Raw genomic sequence first — 25,200 nt, 5'->3', positions numbered from 1 at the left:
AAAGCAAAAATTTCCAGTTGGTTTATTAATAAGATTGTAATTTCCTTTGGGCCTACACTGTACTTCATACTGACTTCTAAGGTTTCACCATCAAGGAAGCTGAATTTCTCTAGGAGGATTCAACGGCTGGACAGCTACTCTAATGCTCATGCCCACATTTTTTCAGGGTGAACTGAGTTTAAAATGATCATCAAAGGCAGTGAGAGAGAAGAGAGGAAATGGAGAGAAGCTGATAGTTCTGCCTAAGAATCAATAGAGAATTATCCTTGCTCAGGGGATAAGCCTTTCTTGTAGGGCACTTGGGATCTGAGGGAGATTCAGACATATCACATGCACGTATTTGAATCTTGAGTATCTTCAGCTCCTGCTAGCTGTTTCTACAATCCACTGACAGAAATCTAGAAAGGGGGTTTCAACTACGTCTCTGAACCCAGAGTATAATCCCTGAGTCATAATAACCTAGGAATAGCCGTGGGAGGGATGTTTAGATATTGGTTGAGAGGTGGAACACTTGAGAACAAAAGGAGCTTTTTAGGCATACCTGGCTTTTCTCTGAAGCCCTGTCTCTAACTCAGTTTACTTTGAGCCTTCCTGGAACTTCATTCTGGAGCACACATCCTTTGACCTTAAAATGATTAAAGAATTTCAGTTTCCCTTCTATCTTTCAAGATATGAGTAGTCTCTTAGATTTATAGTAGAAGACATGCAGCAGTGCACCTTTTAGGCTTGAGCACATGATTTCCTCTTTTCTAGAGTCACTTGAAACCAGAGATGTTTATTATTTCTAATTTTGCTAATTTATAATGGTAATCCAAATTGTTCTGTGGTTGAGATACAATGAGGGTGCACTTAATGAATATATTGCGCCAGTAAATCACTATTCCCATCTAAACATAAGAATATTACTTTTATTTATTCTCCTGAATGCATATAAGGAGGAGAATTGGGGAGAAGGTAAATAAATTCTATAGATATAATTAAAAATTTTAAATGATTTTAAAAAAAATCTCCAAATCAATCCAAATGAATTTATTGGGAATTATTGTACTTTTTGGGAAGAATTCACCTACTGAATGGATGGATCCTTCCTTTAAAATACTTAAATGGGTCCTTGGTGTTCAAACTATTATTGCTCCATGTTCTTCTAGGGAACATGAGAAGGAAACATGTGTATAATCACCTAATGGGAGCTGAAAAAAATTCATCTTCTCCTTCCTATTACCAAACGCCTTTCTCAATTTTCCACTCTTACGATTGTCATAAGAATTTCAGTGTGAGACGTATAATAGCTTACTTACGGTAAAAAAGACCTCATCTGGAGCCCCGTGTCACACTCTGTCTGCCTTTTTATTGGAGTCAGGCTTGTCCTAGAACATGTTTTCTGTTTTAACAGTTTGGCCCGGTGCCTGCTCTGTACTTGAGCTGCATCGATCCTTAATCTTCCCTTTGGTACTTGTGCGTGGAAGGCCTCAGCGGAAGCCAGGCCTCTGCTTCATTGCTGCTTGCTGCAGTGTCTGTCCATCAGGCTTTTCTTAGCCTAGCCATATTGCAGGCATCCCTTCAACAATTGCCTTGCCTTTTTTACTTTGACTAATCTACATCTCAGTTTCTGTTGGTTGGTCTATAAATTTAAATTCTTGTGTTCCTTTCCCTTCAGTTAATAAAGAGAAATCAATTTAACTGTCACACAGCCTAACATTTTCTATTCTTCATGCTGTCAAAGTTCTCTTCTTCTAGTGACCAAGAAAATATCTATTCCTACTAGTGGCCACCTTGGTAATATCTGGGGTGTATTTCCGTGGGAGGAGATTTGGTATCAAACACGAAATTCTAGCCATTGCTTTCAGTCAATAGCTAATAAGAAAATTATATTCATATTTTTAACGAATGTTGGTATTCATTATTAAGTAGAATCTTAAGAATCATGTTTCAAGTGACAGAAAATATTTTTAGACTCACCTATTCAGAAAAAAAAAAAAAACAAAATAATATATTGGATGGATATTGAGTTATCCCAGGAAATCTAAGGACAGGAAATGCAACAGGTGTTAGACTCCATTAGGAACATAAACAATCTCTGTCATTCATTCTCTCCTCCTATCCCTCCTCCACATCCCACACCACCTCATGCCAGATACTCAGGTATCTGTGTATTTACATTATTCATTTTTTTTCTTTCTCTAAAAGAACTTCATTTTCTGCTTTTGAGTTCAGATGTCCACCTCAGCCTCAAATCGTATGGCCTCTTAATTCTTCTACAAACACGTATTGAGTGCCTGAGTGCCAATTCTGAAGTGTCTGCTGAAAGAATCTAATTGAGTCATCTCAGCCTAGATGTTCACTCCTGGTCCAATTAGCACTGGCGCTGGGTTAGCCTGCTGCCTCATCAGCAAGGGTGTGTAAGGAGCCTCTCAGAGAAGAGGACCAGACGCCCAGGTATTACTGCCGCTTGGTCTGTTACATTTAGATTTAGACTCCAAGTTTTCATTGCACTGAAAGAAGTAATTTGCATGTTCTTTATGTTGGTTTTGCATGTAGCTGTCTCCCTCCGACAAAAAAGGTAAAAAGTATTTAAATGCAATTTGTACAATTAAGTCTTTGCTGATGAGATTTCTTCTCCTGCTACAGGAACTCATTTCTCAGCACAATTTTCTCATTCTCTTTTTCTAAGCATTTACTGTCATCCATTAGGCTAAGATCATTTTCAAGATTACTTTTACTAGAGTTAATAGTACAAGACTAATTTTCCAGTAGAATTTGTGGTCATTTATGTTACATATGTGCTTCCCCATGTTAATGGTTTTCAAACTTCAGCAGGCATGAGAATCACCCGGAGGGCTTGTTATAACAGATTGCTGTGCCCCACTCCCAGAGCTTCTCATTCAGCAGGTCCAGGTAGGACCTGAGAACTTGTACTTCTAACAAGTTCCCGGGTAATGCTGATGCTGTTGGTTCTGAAATCCCACTTCAAGAACCACTGACCTAATTCATTGTTATTCTCATTACAAAAGAAAAAAGCTAAGAAAAGGTCTCCTCTTTTACCACTGGGGAATCCAGGTATGGGAACTATGTTCCATTGTTCCCCAACCTATATTATGTTCCTATTCTAAAATTCTTTCTTAGGCTGTTAAAATGCAAGAGACTTTTGAGATCGTCAAGTCCTGTTTTTCCTATACATGCTCATGCTACAATAATGAATTTAACTACTCCCATGTACCACCTCCATTGTGTCCTTAATATCTTTATTTTATTTACAAAGAAAAATTGTTGGCACTTCTATAGGTGAAAAAGAAACATCTATTGCCTTAAATTGAAGGTAACTATAAAAATAAATTTAAAATGTTACTTAATTTTAAAAAGTAATGAGTATATGTGATTCCAAATTAGTTTTAAAAAGACATGCAAAAAGTAAATTACTCAGTGAGAATAAGAAATGCTTCTGATTCATTCTTAATAAAGGGGTAATCATCTCAATGTCACTTTAAGATAGAAAAGAGATTTGACATCAAGTTAATTCCATTTTTTGGTTGTGATATTGGCTTCCATTGAGAATCTCAACGCATATGTGTATGTAGTCAGAGAGAACACAAGAGGTCTTAGAACTTTCTTTGAAATGGTTGGATATTAATATTTATTCCTAATGCTATGATGTAAGTTATTTTGTTCAACCAACAGAGTTTCAAGAAGATCTTTGAAGCCATCTCCAGTTGTTCTTCTGAATTTGCTACGGCCTGCTATGTAAAGGAAAAACTAGTTTTTTCTTTCCCACACTGCCATGCTCTTTCAGGAAAAACTTATGGTAATCATTATATTATTCATATTTTCTTCATAATGTTCAAACTTCCAGTGAGTTAGCTGGTAAATTTATAATCAAGTTTTTCTGAAAAGAATACTTTTTAGACTAGTTGAACAAGTGAGTAAAATTTAAGGGCCCACTCTCAAGTCACTCTATGTGTCATGTCAATCATAGCAAAAAGAAGAGACACCATGCACTAAGTGGTCTATATAATATTTTTTAAATCTCACCAACTTTATGAGGTTCACATTATTCTCCCCATCTTCCAATTAATGAGAAAAGAAAAGATTCAGAGTAGCTGAAGTGACTTGCCCAAGTACAAATAGCTGGCAATGACTGAGCCAAAACTCTAGACAACTCTAGAATATTCTTTTAACACTGAGTTGGCTGACTCAGGGAACTGATTCAGAAGAGAGGGCAAAAGGATTGATTCTGTTTCCCCATGAATGTTCTGTTCTCTCTACCTGCTTTGGCCATGCATCCAGGTCTCCTCAGACACTGCCTAAAAGGCTTGTTCACTGGAATCCCTAACCATGCCGGTCTAGAAAAAGATCAAGATGGTCCCCTGGCCTGCCAGTACCTGTCCATTGAGGGTAGGTGCGAGTGAGTGTGCCTTGGTGGCACAGTCAGAGATTCAGACCTAGAAATACAAACAATGTGGTAACCTTGCCCTACCTCGTTTCCTTCTGCTCCCATTCCTGCCTCCACTCTGCCAATCAATAGACATTCTGTTCTTTTGGAAACATTGGTTTAAATCACCTCTGTTATTTTATAAATGAGGAAAATATTTTTCCTCACTCTGAAGCAACTGATCTTAAAAAAAAAAGGCCACATGATCTCTAAATGTCATTAAAATGTAGAATAATTAGTATTAAATTTACAAAATTAACACACTCCAAATTTGTACTAATTTATGTAAAAATTCATATGATAGAATCTTTTTTGAAAATTGTAGCATGATTTAAAGGGAGCTTTAAGACCCTACATGTCCAAAAACTTTTACCTCAAGCCTCCTATAATGCCTGAATAATGGCAATAAGAATCATCGTAATCACGTTAACAGGAGCCACACAGTCTAGAGTCAACAGCTCGAGGCATCATTTGCTAGCTGCCTGATGTATGGAAAGTTATTTGACCTCTCTGTGCCTCAATTTCTCTCTTGTAAAATCATCATAATTCCAGCATCTGCTTCTGTTATGCAGGTGCACAGCAGCCCATCCTACTGCATGATGAGATTTCTTGAGAGCATCTTAGGAGCAGAGATGTAAGACAAACTCCTCTAACTCACAGGGTTGTTGCCCTCAAGTCCACCAGGGCTATAGAGCTGGGTGGGCTGTGAAGAGCCCTCTAGTGGAGGGAATCTCACCCTGCATTAGTTACTTATGTCTAGGTTGGCTGGACTAAAAGAGGGTAAAGTACACCTACCGTTCTGTGCAACAAAGGGCCTTCCTAGCCTAAGATTTTTGAGACGCCTCAGAGCTCAGCTGGGGAGTTGGAACACTAATGCTATTGCATCAGCTAGAGACCTTGCTCTCCTTTCATGAGGTAGTTCAGCCCAATTGACCCAGCTCTCTGCCAAGTCACTGGAAGAAGGCAAGGAAAAGGAGGTCCACTCTCATTGGACACCAAAGGTCTTTCTTTCCTTAACCTCATAAGAATTTCATAAGGAATAAACCATAATGCATGCAAAGGGCTTAGAACAGCGTCAAAGCATACAAGTGCTCAATGTTGATTATTCATTTTATTGTCTATTGTGTATAAAGTACTTTGTGGAGCATCTTGCTTATTTTTGTTTGTTTTCCTTAATTCTCTTAATACTATGAGGTAAGTGCTACTATTACTCCCCACTTAGGATATAAAATAATAAAAATAATTGAAGCTCAGAGAGGTTAATTTTCATGCCCAAGTTCACACAGCTCAGTGGCAAAACAGGCTGTCAGACTTCAAGGCAGTTTCATTCCCTATAATATGGAATGTTATGGATATTTGACAATTGCTGGAGAGCCTGTTAGAAATACAGACTGGGGAGTAGCCTCATACCACAGTTCATTCAGTAGAACTGGGGAAAACCTACAAATTAGTAATTAAAAAAAAAAAATGTTTTGCAAGTGACACTGACAAGAAGATAATTTGGGAATTACTGGGAAACATTGCCTATAGGTGGAGGAGGGGTTGTCATAAAAGTTAACATCCAAAACAAATGACACAATAGGAAAATAGACCAGAAACCTGAGGCATCTGTAACAATTTATCTACAGGTAATGTGAAATAGGAGGGTAACAGATGATCAGAGTTTTCCCAGATTGATGATTTATTGGGTCAGAGTTTTAAGACAGTTCTCATAGTCTCATAGAGGTGTTGTTAGGATAGAGACAAAGTTTAAAAATTGGAAGTTCTTCCAGGACACATAGGATCAGGTAAGCACCACAGTACAGATAGTGAGTGTTATGAGCAAAAGCAGGAGGGTAGACAGAGCCTGAAGTGCTGAGTACATTAGCCTTCTCGCTTCTTCAACATGACAGGCCTATATTCAAATATAATATCGTACAAGCTAACTCAGCTAACAAATTTTGCAACCCGTTGTTGAAACTCACTCTCCTGACATCGATTCTAGGACTCTTGCTATTTGGCCACAGCTGCAGTAGAGTAGAAAAACAAAGAAGGCAAAGAAAAGGAAAGTAAGAGAGGAGATGAAGACAAGCTTCATCTTTGAAATGTTCTCTAGGACCACCCTCTCGGCACAGCTCATGACTAAGAATCAGGAGAGAACAAACACGTGTGTGGTTAAGATTTGCCTCCAATTTCTTTCACCATCTATTTTTTCTTATTCCAACACACAGTAATTGTCCTCTAATAAAAAAGCAATTTTCAGAAGGGAAGACATTGTGCTGGCCTATGAAAAGAATGGTGATATTTTTGCCCTTTTATGAAATTGGTAACATTTTTCCTGCAAAATTGTTTTTACAACTCAATATTGTATTTACTCTAGGTGAAAGTTAATAAATAATAGTCATCTGTGATGGCTTACTACCTTCTCCATTACATAAATCACTTAAATTTTAATTTATCTCAATGATTTGAGATTTGATGGGCCTCTGTAAACAACTTCTAAAACTTTCTCAATTTTGTGAATGCTTCTGAGGTAAATATTCAACAAAAACCACTATCATGGAAATAATGATATATGGTAGAGGGAAAGGCACAGCTGACACCCCAGCACAGGACTGGTTTATTTTAGAGGCTAAGGGATTACTACATTCAACTTCCTTTCTTTGGGTAAGACAGTGTTGCCATGGTTTCTTGTATCCCTAGTTACACATCTGCATGAAAAGAAAAAAATTTCACAGAAAGCATATCCCAGGAAACAGGAAACTATGGTAAAATAAGGGGTTCTTCATGAAATGTGAAATCCCCTTGAATATACTACATTTTCCTTCCACTACCCCCTCCCTCTGCCAAAACCCCAAATCACTCAAACATTTTGAACACTTCACAGCACTGTTATGGATTTTAAATCCAAATTGAGTAATCTGAAATTAAAAGACTATCTAGCTTAAACAACAAGATATATTTGATATGTTCTGTTACATGAGAGAAATAAAAAATAAATGTTTGTCACAGGAATTTGTTTTAAAGGAAACCACTTGAAAAATAAGTGACTGACTCGGCGTGTCTCCACCACTGGCATTCCCATGATGATTTTGTTCACTGCAATGTTAAAAATAATAACCTTGAAGTACAATTTGAAGTTTTCTCTGAAATAGCCAAAGAAATATTTTATCATTCTCACTAAAATTTTAATTCAAATTATTCTCATTTTGTATGTAATTATTTCCTATAACTTGATAGCACTATGGTCTAGACATTTAGGAGCATGGTTGTAAAGTAGATCTCCTTGCCTTCAAGTCTCACCTCTGCCAGTTACTATCTCTGATGCCAGTTTTCTCATCATAAAATGGGATAATTGTAATAAACTCATAGAGTTTTAGTATGTTTGGCACATTTGAACTATCAAATAATTACTAGTTACTACTACTGATAGAATTATCATCCTTTATGGTAATATTTGGTGATTATTATATATTTTGGTGACAGTCCATTGGGGGTATTATTACAGAGTGTTTAATATACAATAAATAGTTTATTTGAACTAATTCCAATCTCATCCCTGTCGTATACTTGCTCTGAAAACTCAGGCAAGTTAAATTATTTGAGCCCCAGTTAACTCATCTAACTCAGTGGAAATAATAATAAATACCTGTTTCTGGTTGTAAAAATAAATAACATTGCTGAAGAGCCTACTATAGCTCCTGGCACATAGTAAACTCCTTTTCTCCAACCATTTAGAATAACCATCTTTCACCAAAATGATGTTATAGCATTAATCCATTAAAAATAAGGTCCCTGGACCAAGTCACATTTCTTAGCCAAATTTTGGTAAGGAATGTTCTTCAATTTTTAGATAATAAAACATATCCACACCATTTAGTCACATTTGTGTCACTGATATATTAAAAAAGGAACAAATTTACAATGTTTATGCTTTAGATTTAGAGTAAAGGATTCATCAATACTGAATCCTTTTCTTTGCCTTCATTTTGCTGGAGACCTAAGAAAGCTTCACAGACATAGAGACAAAGATTTATTGAGTGAATCAGAAATAAAGACAAAGCAATCTGCTGAAAATCTTTATTGAAACAATTATTGAGAAGTCAGTTAGCTGTAGAATTAGGAAATTATACCTCAAAAAGATGAGTTGGGGAGCTAAAGTATTTTCTTGTGGTTTTTTTCTGTTGGAAATAGGACATTTTAGACAAACTATTTTGTAATTAGTTTTGTTAATTCTTTTAAATAAGCTATACCTTTCTAATTAAAAACTGAAGTCCTGGTTCGATGTTTAAGACATTTTTAAAGTGCATTTTCTTATTCTTTTACCTGGAAAATAATGGCATTTGAAATTTCAGTGACCTCTTAGGAATTATAGAGGCAAACAGAAATGTTCCTTTGCTAAAACCTGGGAAGAGACGAGTAATGCTTTGGGGAAAACATGATAGATTGTAGAGGTTTTCAGAACGCTGGAATTGGAATGTAATTTTGCTTCAGTGATTTTAAAAGAGAAATAAAAGCAATTCAGATGATCTTGCCTGAAAGTTGTTTTATTGTCAGTTCTAATTGACTTGTATAATGTTCTTATATAATGTGCAATAATGCGTAATTAGCTCTTTGACTTAATGCTAGAAATATATTCCTTAAGGTGAGCACACACTCAAGTAAGAAAATTACATTCTTCTTGAATCACCATACTTTTTTTCTTTGCTGATCGTTGAAAAGCATTCTTCCGAGGATTACCACTGTCCATGGAGTCTGGGAATATCAGGTGCAGTAGAACAGTGGACTGGACTAGGAATCAAGAAGTCTAATTTTATTTCTAGTTTGGACACTAACTAATGTGTGATCCTAAGCAAGTCATTTCTTCTGTCAGTTTTAGCTTTTTTATCCATTAAGTGAGAAAAATGGACCAGTTGGTCTCACAGGATTCATAAAATGCTAGAGATGAAATGGACTATAGTGTATTAATAGAGGAATTTGTTTTACAGATGAAAGGACAGAGTCCAGAGAGATAGTATCTTGTCCAATGTCCAGTTGAATTAGTGGAAAAGTGAAAAATAAAACTCAGTATTCTGATTTCTATGCTTGCTCACTTCTACGCATTGAAACTTTACATACTTGTCTATTAGCCAAAGAACTATGAACTAAACACTTTTCTGATTTATAGATTAAATAAATATATAATGAACATATAAGTAAATATTCATCATATATTTATTTTGATTTATATATACTTATAAACATTCAAGTATACTCATTACCTATTTGTTATATTAATATAAAATGCATGTAGTAATTATATATTGAAATTTGTATATGTATATTATATTCATTTCTCTCTTTTCCAATCATCAATAGCACATGAAGATGATTTTTGTATATTCTGGGGTTTTGTTTGAATTTCCAGGAAATTTGACCTTAAAAAAATCTATTGATACAGTGCAAATAAGTCAGTATTTGTTCCTGATTACTAGACAACAAACTTGTAATCACTGAATTTAGTTTAGATACTGCTTAAAGACAGACTACTTTAGGAGGTTTTTTCCAATTATACAAAGTCATCATGCAGAAGTTTGCAATAGGAATAAAGAATTAAAACTGTATAATATCACAGAGGGATATTTCCTGGGATGACACGGTGACTAACTTCCAAGGTCCCCACGGGGTCTTATTAACTTGGTGAATTTACCCCAACTTTGGAAAACTGATTTGTCAAATCCTTGTAATTTTCATGTTTCTAAGAAACAGTCAGGACTTGCCCAAATTAACTAAGATCGTAGAAAAAGAGACATAAAACCAGAAAGTTAATTTATTAATTTACAACTAAAATATAATTTCCAAGAGGACTAAAGAGTTCTGGCTTTTGGCCAGTTCATTCTTTGTGTAGGTAAAACACTAAGGTGGTCACTTTATAATCAGAGGTTTGATTCCATGAGTTTGAAATCTGATCAAGGGCAGCTAATTATTTATTCTGAACACACAGTGATGTCAAGTGAGGTAGCCAGACATTTCCTCAGTGACCACGTCCTCTGCTTAGAGCATATGCCACTTGTTCATAGCTTGATTTAATCTCTGACAATCTTGTTCTTTCTATAAGTCATATATGTCATAAATTAAGGTGAAGAAATTTTCTTTGATAAATATTGGCACCAGCAGGAGTAATATACAACATAGTTAGCAACAGTATGGGAACCAGAATAGTTAGTTCCCAAAGTCCTGGAACAGTAAGTACTTTAGCCTCCAATTCTGCCAACCATCATTCCTATAGTTGCTGAATTGTGGGGGGGAGTCCGGCTTCATCTGTGGGTGGAGGCTCAGGGCAGCAGCTACATAACAACCAATGGGGAAGTATTTCAATATTTTTAGCAACCGGCTCAGCTGCCCTGGTGCATACTGATTGACTGTCTCCCTTGAATGTTGGAAATCTCTAAATACATTCCATTTTTTTGTCCTGCTCACTTCAATAAATTATAAGTTAAAATTCTTTTAATGTTGAAGGTGGATGTTTTGAACATGAGTTATTGCAGCAAGTTACAATAGTGATGCCCTCAGGTTTCCAAACTGCACCAAATAATGCCAGACTGCTATGATTTTTGGAATTCTTATACCTGCTTTTGAAAATCTTTTTTTCCGTCTCTTCCTATCAGGGCTGTCACTTCTTATTTTTATCCTTGCACTTTGCTCTAGCAACAACCCTCAAATTTCTCAGAAACTGAATCTAATTTAAATCTACTCTGAGCAGGAAAACCTGGCCAATTTCTTAGATATATGTACAAAATAATGATGAATAAATTCCAAGTCATGGCTTGAGGAGCTATTGTATGAGTAAAGGAACATACATTTTGGTTTTGGACCTTGCCACACATATTCTGAATACCTTTTGGGTCACTTCATGGTCCTTTCATATATTGAAAATATTCTAGCTTGACTCATAGTCACCACTAGATAAGTGAGCAATTGTGATTCACATTATTGCAGAGGTTGAAAATCAGTAGTTCACTAACCAAACCTAGCCAGCAGTTGGCCAAGAAAATATTGGCTTGTGGTAATGTTTTTTTAAAGTTTTGGTAGTCAACATTTAAAATCACAAAATTGCAAATGTAACGCTGAATCTCTGGGATCTCTTGAAAAACAGAAAATCTGGCAACAGTGGACCCAAATATTAACATGAAAACAATAGGTGAGAGCTAAACAGCAGCTGCTTTCCTTAGATGGAGTTATGGGTTGAATTGTGTCCCTCCAAAAAAGATTTTCTGGAGTCCTAAATTTGAGTACTTCAGAATGTGACCTTATTTGGAAATAGAGTCATTGCAGATGTAATTAGTTAAGATGATGTCATACTGGAGTTAGGTGGGCGTCTAATCCATTGTGACTGATGTCCTTATAAAAAGAATGCCATGTGAGGAGATGGAGAAACACAGGGAGAAGTGGGCCATGTGAGAATGGAGACAGAGATTGGAGTTAGGCAGCCACAGGCCAGGGAATTTATGGAGCCACTAGAAGCTGGAAGAGGCAAAGAAGGATCTTCTCTTAGAGGCATTGGAGGAAGCATGGCCCTGCCAACACATTGGTTTTGGGCATCTACCCTCCAGAGCTATGAGAGAATATATTCCTGATGTTTTAAGCCACCCAGTTTTTGATACTTTATAATGGCAGCCCTGGGAAATTAATACAGATGGAAGTTCCAGACAGCTGTTTCTGACAATATGGTTGACTAGATGATCAAAATCTCTCCACAAAATCAATTTAATGTTGAATAGAGTACCTAAAAAATCTTATCTACACACAGATGAAAGACAAAGCCTTGAACATACAAGAGGCAAGAAACAAAAAATGGCCTTTAGCAAAAAGAGACCCTAGATCATTAGTCAAAGCATGGACTAGAAGCAGTCTTTCCACTGGCAAAGGAGATTACAGAGTCAGAGATGGTTGTCTGTTTCTGTCTAAGATTTCAGGACGGGAAAAAAACTGACCTGAGAATTTCAAACCAGAGGCTTATAACTTCGCTGGGTCTGGGCTTGTAATTTAAACTCCAGTAACTACCTAGCAAGGTAAGAAATTAGCGTAACAAGTGATCACAGGCTGATGACACTTTTGGATCAATAGCAAAACCCTTCTGAAAAGATCCTCAACTCAGACCTTAAAAAATTCCTATAGAGAAAACACCTCAGCCCCAGTGAATATAGTACTTTTCAAATTTAATTATAATAAAAAAAAATCAACAGCAACAACTAGACTACCAAAAATCCCACAATACATAGTTACAACCCATCAAATATAATTTAGCTTAAAACACAAATAACAGCATTAGACCTTCAAAATTTCACATAACAGAATTATCAGATTAGATTATAAATTATATTTAAAAGGATTAAAGAAGAAATCAAAAGGGTGAATATTCATTCAACAACACGTATGTATTTCCCTTACTAACATTTATTGGAGACCAGTTATGTCAGGCATTTTTCTAGTTACTGGGAATACAAAAATTAACCACCATCACCACCATAACCACCCCCAACACTGCCTTTGTGGAACTTATATTCTAATTATGATAGATAGATATAAAACAAAATAAGTAAAATATGTTTCTTAGTGAAATGTGCTATGAATAAAAGTAAAGCAGGGAAGGTGGGTCAGGATCACTGGGTAGGGCTATGATTTCAATTTTACATTGACGATCAGGGAAAGCTTCCCTGAGAAAAGACTACTTGAACCTGAGGGAGATAAGGGAGAAAGTCAAATGGATATCTAGAGGAAGAATGCTCCAGGGAATCAAAAATGCAAAGGCTGAAGTGGTTTCTCTGAAACACTAAGGAAGCCTATATGGCTAAGACTGAGTGAGAGAACCAGTAGTGGGGGTAGCAGAAGATGAAGTTCAAGAGGAATGGTAGGCTAGAAAAGTAAGAAAAACTATGGTATCAGGAAGTGCTGGAGAGATATAAAAAAGAACCAAATTAGAATTTCTAACAAAAAAAACTAACTGGTAAAATAGGAAAATTGAATGGATAATTAAACTGCAGATGAGACAAAGCTGAAGGAATAATCAGGGAAATGAAAGGAAGCACTGAAGAAATAAACCAGGAAGCATCCTTCAGAAAGAAAGAGATATGCAGCAACTAGAAGGATGTGCAACTATGACGTACAACTATCTACTGGGGCTTTGGGGGTAAAAAAAAAAAAAAAAGAAAAGAAAGAAAGAGATGAAAACTATACAAGCTGGGTTAAAAAATTTTTTAAAACCATAGGATAAAATAAAGGTCTCACATATGCCTAATAGGCATTCCAGAAATAGAGAATAAGATTGGAGAAATGCCATATTTGAAATAATACTAAATTAGAATTTTCCAGAAATTTTGAATGACATGACTCTTCAACTTCAGTAAGTATAATGAATCCTAAACAGAATAAATGGAATTAAAAACATATCCAAACATAAATAGCAAGTTCCACTAGTCATTAGTCCTCTGTCTTACCTGTTTCATTTATTCCGTTTACCTGCAAGTTTCCTTAAAAGCATTTGAATTTGTTACACTTGCAGGACTAAGGATTTCATAGTCATAATCAAGGTATATTAATTCTTCTCATTAAAGGGCATTTTTATCATGAAGCGCTTGCCAAAAGAACTGAAAACAAACTTTGATATTTCTTTTTCATTATCTCTATCTCTTCCTTCTCTTTTTGACTTTAAGAAGAGAAGGAGAATCCAGGCTGTCTCTTGATACTTGGAGATGGATGGCTGCTCTTCTAGGTGGGAGTTTCCAGACTTCAGCATTTTTGTTTAGATGGCTATAGGTGACTACAGAAATTCATGGTTGCCCTTGAGTGTGTGATCTTGGAAAGGCTTATCTGAAGATTTCATTTACTCAAGTCTGTACGGCTGTGATATAAAAACCAAAAGCTATGACTATCAGTTCCAAATCTCAGTATCCGCCTAAGGTAGAATTTCTATCTCTCACGATGTCAAGCCACCTCTCTTTTCTTCTCTGCATATTTGGTTAGTCCTTACTTATTATGACAAATAATTTTTTTGGACTTACATGTCTCTCCAACATATGCTTATCATTCTTACTAACCCACTCTTTTTCTTAATCTTAGGTGATTTCAATAAACGGAATTTTACATCTTTACTTCTAATTAATACACAAGACTTCTGACTTATAAAATTATAAATCACACACATGGTAATCTATTATAATAAATAATGTTTTCAAAGCACAGTTTTTCTGGAGGTAGAGACACTACAAAATATTGTGACTGGTAAAGTAGGAGGCCTCTGGCAAGTGAGAATTTTCACAATCTTCTCACCCCAATGCATTTAATTTAAGAAATTAAAGCACAGATTCACTTGATAGAGAAAATAAAGCCAAGAAATAATTAGGGTTTTTTTCAAAGTTAAAAGGCACCTTAAATTTTTAAAACAAATGATGAATGTCCATGGTTAATATCGCTGTAAAATGAATTCTTTAGCTGAATTTTCCTTTTCACTGACCTGATTCTAGCCATACTGCTTATATTATAGAGTTTAATGTGCTGTGTCAGTGAGTTCAACCGGAGAAACAGAACCAGTAGGAGCCATATATTAAGAGATGTATATTACCAGATTGTGGAAGCTGGCAAGGCAAGTCTGAAATCTGTGCAACAGGCCATCAGGACGGACAGGCTAAGAACTCTGGAGCACAGGATAAGACTGATGTCCACAGGCAGAATTTCTTCTTCAGGGAAGCCTCGGCTCTCCTCTTTAAGGACTTAACTAATATACGTCTCTGGGCAGGGGCTGGGGAGCAGGTAGCCAAGAATTTGTCCCAGGGAAGTGTGGAGACAGTGAGGTACAGGACCACATGTAACTGAGGCTCCAAACCCCCTGGCTTATGCTCCATGTCCATTCAGAGTTCACTTACAAAACCCAAATTCAAAGATAATTTTTTTTTTTCAGTGAGGAAGATTGGCCCTGAGCTAACATCTGTGCCAATCTCCATCCATGTGCCAATCTCCATCTATTTTTGTATGTGGGTCACTGCCACAGCATGGCTTGACAAGTGGGGTAGGTCTGCACCTGGGAGCCGAACCTGCGAACCCCGGGCCACTGAAGTGGAGGATGCCTAACTTAACCACTATGCCACCAGGCCAGTCCCACAAAAATGAAATTTTTAAGAATTTCAAGACAATGACCACAAAACATTAAACCCCAAGCACAGGCCCCCTTCTGATCATGGGCCCCTGTGTAGACTGTACTGGTCATGTGCCTATGAAGCCAGCCCTGTACTTGAGCCTCTGATAGCACATGCCTCCCAGAGGGCAAGGCCTCCTAAGGAAGAAGAAGAAACATTTACTTACAAGGGGAAACATCTTCTAACCAAACCCTGTACCCTCATGGTGGAGTAGCTCTGAGGAAGGAAGGGGCAGTAATGACCTATTATGACTGGAGTCTGGAGACAGGAGACAGGAGATGACTAGGAGACTTGGTCTTCCTTCTTCTCATTCACTTTTTCATGTTTATTCATATGACCAACAAATATGTATTTGTTAGAATTCTACAATCTACTAATCACTCTGCTAGTTTATAGGGACACAACTAGAGACAATATATGGTGTCTTATTTCTTATTATATTCCCTATAGTTCCTGGCATATTTCACCAAACAACCCAATGCTTATTTAACATAAAATAAACATTGAACTTGATTGATTGAATGTGAAAATGTGAAAGCAGAACTATAAGTAGTATGTAAATGAAACTTAACCTTAAAACAAAAGCTATCCTCTGAATTTATTTCAGCACTCCTGAAACTTACTGACTCAAGGTGTCCATTTCTTTTCCTATACAGAGCATTAAAGTCACATTGGTCTGATTACCTTGTAAAAAGTCTTAGTAATGAAGGAAAGATATCATATATTTGAGATTTTTAAGTCTTTGTACCTATTTTGTTGAGGAAATATTCAAGATGTGGTTGAAAAAGTCAGCTGTTCTTAAAAGGTCACTTAAAATAACAATACATAACAGACTTAATATTAAAAAAAAGTCATATGCCTGGTCTTACGTGTGATATTAGTTAGGAATATATTCAATTATGAGTAACAGAAAACCCTAATTAGTGGTTTAAATAAATTGAGGTTTCTCTTTCTCACATAACTCCAGAGATAGAAAGATGCTATCACTGGTTGAGAGGCAGAACATTTTTAGGGCAGCTCTCTGAGATTCTAGCAGCCCCTCCAGTGTGTGTTGCTTCATTCTGATGCAGCTGCAAACATTATATTACTAAAGTAGTGAGAACTCAGTCCACATGCATTCCCATCCTCACACTAAACAATGCTGAAAATAAATACGCTTTCCTTTTCTTATGCTAGTCAATTCTAAGATGAAGCATATATTCCCACTTCTGTGCTAAATACTGAGACTGGGCAAAAATAAGTTAACTATTTGTTTCAGGAAATAATTTTTCCTTGATAAGCTTACTTATGGATACTGAGTCTTGCTTATCAAGGCTTACTTCAAGATTCTCATCTCATGGTGTTCATCAATGCAAAACTATCATGTCATAAACTCTGCCTTTTCAGGCCCTAAAACCCTAAAAATATCCTTTTCTAACTTCTCCATTCTGGGACACTACTAAGAATCTCTCAAAGTGGTATTCTCTCTCCCTGTAGGGTAATCAACAGGTTTTTCTGGAAATCATTTTGTTGATTAGATACACCAGAGCAGGAAGAAAGGCATCAGCTATATATGGCCCATTTATCAAGAAATCAAGTGTTCCCAGAAATCATTACAGTAGACAATAATTTAGATCTCACTGGCCAGAACTGCTTTTAACTAAAAGAAAAGGTGGGGAAATGGGAAATCAATCAAGGTGTATCACTTCAGATTTCCACATGGTCATTCTAAAGGAAATGAGAGTTCTTATAGCAACAGAGAAGGTGAGGAGCAAATGAATACTGGATAGGCAACTAAACCATGGATGTCTTTTCCAGAATAATCAAAAGATCTTCATTCAAAAGAACATAGGACACAATTTTTAGAAAAAATGTCCAAAATTTAGGACCTTATTGGAGAAAATGAAATATGAAGTTGCATATTCTTGCAAATGAAAGCAAAGGTCTCATCTCTCTATATATCAGATATAAATAGCCTAATTAGAAAAGAGAAGATCAAAGAGAAGAACTATGGTGTATATGTTCTGCATAAAAATAATAACTTCTCTGGGAAAGATAAGTGCCTAGCAAACTAAGAGTCATAAAACATTTACTCCTCCTTCACAGTTTAGACTGCAATATTTTTGAGAATTAGTGATTTTCTTTGGAAGAGTGTGTATGTGTAAGTGTGCACCATATACACATTTGGTTCAAGAGTTCTGCACTGAATAATTGAAAAAAGCAAATGTCACTGACTTGCCTACAATTCAGAACGACAGAGAGACTGGAACAGTCTCTATCTGGGTGACTAAGGGTATCAACAGAAATTATTGAATATGGTGCTAAAGCTCTCCCCTCTTTCTTTCCATAGTTCTCTCCCCAACCATTTATTCTGCCTTCCCCAAATCACACATAAATACATACCAGGAAATTATTTCAGACTAAAAATTCAAATCTATCATGTGGATGAGTGCTCTGAATTGTTGAAGGGTGGGTGGAAATTCTCATGGGGTAGATTAGAAAAGGGAATAAGGAATCCCAGGGAATAAGGAATACCCTGGCAAGGTAGCCATGGACACCCACAAGGGAACCACCTTACAGATAGTTGAATGTCTTAGTTAAGTCTCAATGGATATAGAAAATGTCATATTTATGGCACAAGTTTATTGAAAATTTGGAGAAATTATAAGGAATTATATTACAGGAGATGAAATATCTAAAGAAATTCAAATATGCATGTAAAACTTTGGGAAGTGGTATTGTGGAACAAACGTGCAGATCAATAAAGAGAAAGGGTGGTCCACTCCACATGCCCCACTGAGAAGGCACAGGGCTTATGTAGTGGCTTGTGTCCAGCTATTCCAGCAAAGTGAATAGGATACACGGCAGAGCTGGACAAGATGGAGAAGAACATTTGATGCTAAAAAAAATAGTCCAAGAGCAAAGTGTGTGCTTTCTGTCATATGCCTGCAGAAGGTGGGAGTTGATAAAAGGAAGGCTAGGTAGAAATGGATACTTGGTAACATTCCATCATAGTTATGTGCTGCAGAACTCCAAGCATTTCTCAAAAGCACATTTGCAGCCAATGATTAACCTCATTCTATTCACAAATGGTAAACCATATAGCTTACAATTGCTTACATTAGTGAGTTTTGATGATCTCTGTTTCTTCTTCTTTGAAAATCCACACCATATTAAGCTTCTCCTTTTATGAATCCCTCTTCTTATTCATATTTTATGTAGTATGTGCTTGTTTTATGGACTTTTCTAACAGTTAGTCTTGCCTTTTTAAGAGCAAAAGTTGTTTATGTACTTTCTCTGAATCCCCTCTAGAAGCAACACATCATCGAAGAAAGAGTTTTTGCTCAATGAACACACATTGAACTAAATAAATTAAATAATAATTCCAAAGACATATTGATTGTATTTAAACTGAATGTGTTTAGAATGCCTATGACATAGCTCAGACTTTTTCCAATAACAAAAAGGTTGGCAGGAGGGATGATTTATGGTGAAAATGGATAACATGATTATATACAAATGAATATTATCTTATTTCTTTAAATTCTATTTTACAGCCATTGAATCTGAAAACAGTAGACCTCTTTTGCATGGGAAAATATGAGAAACCTGTTAAAATGAAAAAAATGTTTAAATTTCTTCAAATGCCCATATATTAAAAATATTCACTTAATGTACTAGGAGAAACTTATTAATCCAAGACCATTATCGATATTTCAATATAGGGCTTAACTAGGAAAGGAATTGGTAGCTTTACTGATGTAGTTGCAGGACTTTTATTGGTTAAGAACTATGATATCTTCCTCTCAAATAGCATATACAAAATCTAATTTGTTGTACTCAATAATTATCTTTCCTCACCTTCTTAAGGTGGCCTTAGATGTTGTTTTTCAGAATACTAAATTGTATAATTTCCTTAAAAATACTTTGTAAAGACAATATTAATCTTTTGGGGAAATTCCACCACTGTATTACTACAAATAGAGACCATTTAAAGGGTTCTAAGCCTGCCCAGTGTTAAAATATTAATCTGCTTACTTGGCCTATTGTTCCTTCTACTGATTCACTGTCTCATTTTTAATACTAAAGGCTGTCATGCTTTTTTCTCCCCAGCATAATTTTCCTCCTTGGCTAAGTTGTCAACTCAAGTAGTTTGGAACCTCTGAAGATGTGACAAGAGTAGGTTTAGAGATGTGAACTGTATTTAATTAAATTCTGTTCAGAGCCAGTACATAGCAGGGTGATTAACTGCTGTTCACACACCTTTCAACTTCTTTTGTCAAGAGGCTGTACTGGGAAAAGGCTTGCTGCTAACTTGATAATCACCAGGGCTCATTCACGTTTCCAGATGAAATTTGGGCTAGAGTTCACCACCTTTAAAAGTGCATAACCATGACCTTGTCCTGCCACACCAATTGTTACACTAAAAGTTTTGAAAAAGAGCATACAGGAATTTCTTTGCATTGGCAATAATAGTAACAATTTCTACACCATAAATGACGATGTATATCTCCATAGCTAAATGAATGTATTCACATCCAGTTTTTCTCTTTATATAAAAAAGGAGTATATTACCAGACAATTCCACACTTTTTTAGTCCTCGTACATAAAAAATACAAAAGAGGAAAGTAACAAGAAAAATATGTATTTGTTTCCTATTGAGAAGATTAAAAAAACAGAATGTGCTTATAACTAAGTTCATTTTCTGCTATTAAACATTTAGCATGCACACATAATCAGTGCAGTTATCTATCAGGAAACTTTATTAAACTAGAAAATGAATACTGAAAAATATCATAATTAAACACTATTTTAATTTACCCGTGAAAAAATAGAATGGAAGACGATGGTACTGATGTTACAGTACTAATTGTATCTCCCATTACAATGCTGTAATCAGCTTTCAACAACGTGCATGAATAACCCAGCATTAGATCTGAATTGTGATTAATAATTTAAAATATGTAAAGAATAAGATTCCACCAAATACAAGTTGAATAGCATGAGCACTAGAGGAAAAAAGGTCAGAAACTACTAATATTCAGTGGTTAATAATAACTGTCCTTTTCAACTGGAATGAATGTCGCAGTTTCTATACACACATACATAAATTTGCCATATTATTTTCTGAAAATCCAATATCAGGAAATCTGGCAGCAATTTGTATATAACTTGGGGGGATAGTATTTTATTTTTCTTCATTTTCTTATTGATAATATCTAATTCAAACAGACCAGTGTTCAACAGAGTTGGTAAGTAAGTGAACTACTATTAAAGATGTAGCCAACAGGTTTGGGAGGAATATTTTGCATGTCAGCCTGTTTTTTACATAAAACTCTGGCTGAAGCTGGAATAACTGGCTCTTTTTCCATTTTCTGCTGCCTCTAATTTACTGTCTCTGAAGAGTTACATGCACAGGTGCATCTCAAACAATATGAGATCAAGTGCATTTTATATTCTTTGACCAAGGACAGCAAACTTTTGTGGGTTTAGTTTTTGATGGGTAGATTTTCGACATCCTATTTTTGCCAAGGAGTCCATAAAGTAACATCATTGAGACTGTCAGTTTCCCTAACAAGATAACTCGAAAGCAGAATTGTGTGAATGAGAGGAGGCTTGGGTTCACCCCAGGCCCAGTGAATTGCACAAGTAGTTTAATGGGCAGGGTGTCCAAGCCAATAATAAGAGAAAGCCGAGTCAGGGTTTGGGCAATGGAGATCTTTTTGTTTTTTCTTTTTTTATTGTTGATTAGTTTTGAACTTTTCAAGCTGCCACTTAAGATTCCAATTTTCACAACTTGAAACATCCTGGGTTTTCTTGGGCATAATTAGGATTATATTGTCAGATCAAAGTTTTAGGGGATATTTGCTATTCATGTTTTACAGAAAATCAAAGCAGGTTTCATTTTAAAAAAGAGGATTAACATTCAAAAATAACACCAACTTATGCACATTTCTCACGAAAACCAATTATCCTCCCTGAAAATTCCAGATGTATTAATGTTAAAGTTGTTGTAATTATAACTATACAGATATATTTTTAAATTTTACACAATAAATATAGCTGAATAGTATTCAGTCAGGGGCAGAGACTCTGTAATCAAACAAACATGATATAAATTTCATACTATGCAACTTATTAAATGTATGACCTTGGGTAATTTGTTTATACTCTCTGATGTATAATATCCTCTCTTTTAAAATGGAATAATGACACTTTGATAATGTAGTTATGACGGTTTAAAGAATTAGGACATTTGTAACAGGAAAATAAAATTTGCTATTTTTAAAAAAAGAAATAATGTTGCTGATTGTATGATCAAAAGTAGTATGAGGAAACCATTGGAAATGAGTTTTTGTGTTTTGTTTTTGAGAGGGAATGCACCTTAATGGATATTTATGATAAAGATCTAGATTACGAACACAGGCAATATTTTACCTTAGTGAGATGTAGTATTTGGAATTTGAAAGACAGGGCAACTGGAGTGAAGAATTCTGGAAGTAACAGAAAGGAAACATTGAGAGAAGGGTCTGGATAAAAAGGGGACAGAGGATTAAGTTCAAGATTAAGTTCCAACAATTCTGTAGGCTAGAACGAGCTATTTCCAGTAAGAAATTCCAATAGCAGAGATGAATGAAGAACATCAAGCCCAATGGATGTCAGGTTGAATATTAAGCTGCTTTCTGCTCTGTGTTGTTACAATCGTGCCTGATTACCTTCAGTCCTTCAGTAAAGTTTTCTATCCACTCAAAGGCCTTATAAGGCATGCTTCAAGGACTAAAAGATAAGGGCAAATGAGTAGGAGGAGAAGATAAACCCAGTGACAAAACGGTAAACTAAATCAATAATTCAGCTGGAGGAAGAATTTCAGAAGAGGTAACCAGGGAAACCAGGAGAATAGAAGATTGATGTGTTCACTCACCCTCCCGTTCTTCCAGCCTGGAATCCTTGTAAATACTGGAAATGTTGTTTATCTTCCCACAACACAGATAACTTTTGGTAAATTGTTAGAGATATTAAAGAAAAGTGTGATTCCAGAAGCCTGGAAGACATGTGGATCCTTAGGTTATACACATAAAATAGATGTCTCCCCTATAATGGAAGCCTAAGAAATTCCATAAGTGGAATTTTCATGTTGTTTTTCTCCAATGTTTCTCCTTCAAAATCTACACAGTGTTGGAAAATTCCTCCTTAAGTGAATCTCCATGTTTGTACATAGTAGGCCTTAAAAAATATTAGTTTCTCTTTTGCTTTGTGATATCAATGGCTTACTGATTTGTTCCAAAAAGCCTTATCTCATTTTAAATCTTATTTTTCATTGATTTATATGATTTATATGATAACATTGGAAACAAATGAAAGAAAATAGGAAATTCCTAAAAGATTAAATTTACACAATTTTTTAAGGAAAGAACTTTGATAGAGTTCTTCATATTAGTCATAATTGTGTTCCAGCAAACTAGCTCTATTGAAGACAGTATGGGATTTGTATTGCATGTTGATAAAATAAAACAGAAAAACATTTGAGGCATGAGAAGTCAACGCTGGCTCTCACACAATTGTTATTTTAAGGATTCCCTTCGATTTGACAAGGATATGAATTAAACTGTACTTTAAATATTTTTTTTCAGTAAAACTTTGAAAAAAATCTAAGCTTACTTATAAAAAACAGGTAACTTTAAAGTAGTCTACAAGAAGACAGCAGATTATTTTTTAAAACAGCAATAAATAATGACGTTCTAGTAGTGAATTAATATCAACATTTATTAATAAACTTCATTTTAGAAAATTTGATAGTATTTGACTTGTATGGCTATCATATACATTTCTTTTAAATAATTATCCAAGATTCATAAAATATTTTTTCTTTTCTGTTGTTTCCATTGGGATTTTCCTTCCCCCGCTTCCCCCCTTTCCCTGAATCCCCTGTCAGGGATCATTGACATCATTTCTACCTTATCTACCTCTTTACTTCTCTTCCAAAGGTGCTTTAGAATTAATTACCTCAAAAATCTAAATTCTATTTCTTGAACTCAAATGTCTTGAATTGTCTTCCTTTGTGAAGAGAGAAAGCTATTAAGGATTAATCTGATCTATTTATAATTCAAATTGAATCTTAATTTGGTAGTTCACATATCTTAAAACCTATTATGTATACTTACATATTTTATATCTTTCCTAAGGTAGGGGGAGAAAGTGGAGATGAAGGGCATAGGAATGTTTCTTTTCAGGAAAAATGAACATAAACCTGATGCCCTTAGAATTAGTGACACTTTTAGGAACTGAGACAGTGTTTAGTAAACCAACTCTAGTTTTCATTACATTGAATTTGAGCTGGGAGATGGGAGCAGTCTACCAGTGCAGGCATTTAGAGGGTGCATTATCTGCAAAGAATTTAAAAACAATAATAAAAGTGATGTAGCACATGCATGACAATACCAAAAAACAGGGTGGACCATTGTCACCCAAATTCCACCCCACCTTTTGGCATGCCATTGATTCTAGAACTATATCTGGTTAGAATTCTAAATAGCTGGGAACCAAGACAGGACTTTGAATCCTTCTAGAAGGAAGTGGTCTTAGGTCTCTATAGCTCCTTGTCTCTTCCCTCTCAGAACATCTGCCCCAGCCATAAGATCCTTCACTAGAGGTGTGCAACTGGGGAAATCCCTGTGCTTACTGTCCCAAAGAGAAGAAAAGAGGGAATTCTGGACACTGTTTTCAAAGCACAAGAAAGCAAATATTTTTCAAATGGTACTCTGACTAAATTTTGCCTTTTAAACATTAGGATTCACAATGATAATATTTTACTAGTTTCATACTTCCTTTTGCTTCATTGTGGATTAAACATTTTGGTTTCATGTGATGGGACAGGGTGTCTGTTCTAGTGAGCACATTGTTTCTGTGGTGAAAGGCAATCTGAGTCCCAAATACACGACTTACAAAGGAATCATTGGAACATAGCATTTTTATACACTGGAGACTTCTTACGACAAGAGAAATTTTAATAACTTTTATTGACCACATATCTGGTTCTTTCAAGTTTCTTGTAGACATTAAATAACACTGAAGATGAATTTTTTTTATAAAGCCAGGGAGTTGAGGTATTATCTTCTTTTATTCCAAAACATAATTAGATTTTTTCTATGAAATCACAGAGCTCAAATCAGAAATGGAGATGGAATCTATTGCTCTTGTGTATTAGGTCTATGCTGTGTTTACAGAATCTCCTAATGCTTTAATAGCACCACATGCATCACTCAGCATCTCCGGACCAACTATTATGGCTCTATTGATGAGAATATGGTTTTGAGAGTATTATTGGCTTTTGTTGGCTACTCTTGATTCTTTGTAGAGTCATGATAAAGTAATTCATGATGGCTAATTTAATAGAAGAAAAGAAGTACTTGGCAAAGTACTTGGCAAATTATGGGGTGGCATAGTTAACTAGCAAAATCTAATACATAAGCCATGTTATGAGCTGAATTGTGTCCCCCTCAAAATTTATATATTGAAGTCCTGATCCCCAGTACCTCAGAATGTGACTGTATTTGGAGATAAGATCTTTAAAGGGATAATTAAGTTAAAATGAGGCTGTAAGTGTGGGCCCTAATTCAATCAGATTGGCGTCCTTATAAGAAGAG

The sequence above is a fragment of the Ceratotherium simum genome, chromosome 9 (assembly GCF_057802395.1).
Source record: "Ceratotherium simum simum isolate JZ-2026a chromosome 9, ASM5780239v1, whole genome shotgun sequence".
Lineage (NCBI taxonomy): Eukaryota > Metazoa > Chordata > Mammalia > Perissodactyla > Rhinocerotidae > Ceratotherium > Ceratotherium simum.
The sequence above is the reverse complement of the archived record's forward strand: the minus strand, read 5'-3'. Positions refer to the sequence as shown.